The sequence below is a fragment of the Morone saxatilis genome, unplaced genomic scaffold (assembly GCF_004916995.1).
Source record: "Morone saxatilis isolate NCDOM2014 unplaced genomic scaffold, NCSU_SB_2.0 Contig0, whole genome shotgun sequence".
Lineage (NCBI taxonomy): Eukaryota > Metazoa > Chordata > Actinopteri > Moronidae > Morone > Morone saxatilis.
Genome location: NW_023339650.1, coordinates 10,605,983 through 10,606,300, shown reverse-complemented (window position 1 = coordinate 10,606,300; position 318 = coordinate 10,605,983). Strand labels below are relative to the sequence as shown.

At 37.4% G+C, this 318-nt stretch overlaps 1 protein-coding gene across 1 annotated transcript in view; it reads right to left on the bottom strand.

Annotated features, from left to right (window-relative positions):
- The window catches only part of stau2 (staufen double-stranded RNA binding protein 2), a gene marked incomplete at its 3' end in the record, with an annotated part of 79,450 nt that overhangs the window by 24,030 nt on the left and 55,102 nt on the right, over nt 1-318 (bottom strand).

Here is a 318-nt window from a genome sequence, read left to right as displayed (position 1 = left end):
AAAGATTCCTATTTACTTAAGTATTTGGGCAATGCAGAGAAAAATAGTATGAAGTGTTTGCAACCAGCTACAGGCAACAAGCAATCAAACTGCTGATACCTGTATATCTGGTGATTTTCAGATAGGCACTGCTATGACCAGCTAATGCTAAAACCATCTCACTGAAATCACTCAATTGTAACCTCACTGTTTGATGTCCACTTCGATCTATAATATTTTATATTTATGTACCATTTTCTACAAGCAACAGTGCTTTTAACAGGTGTGACACTCAATCCTCCCTTCACATGAAACACACTGTAGACACACACACACACA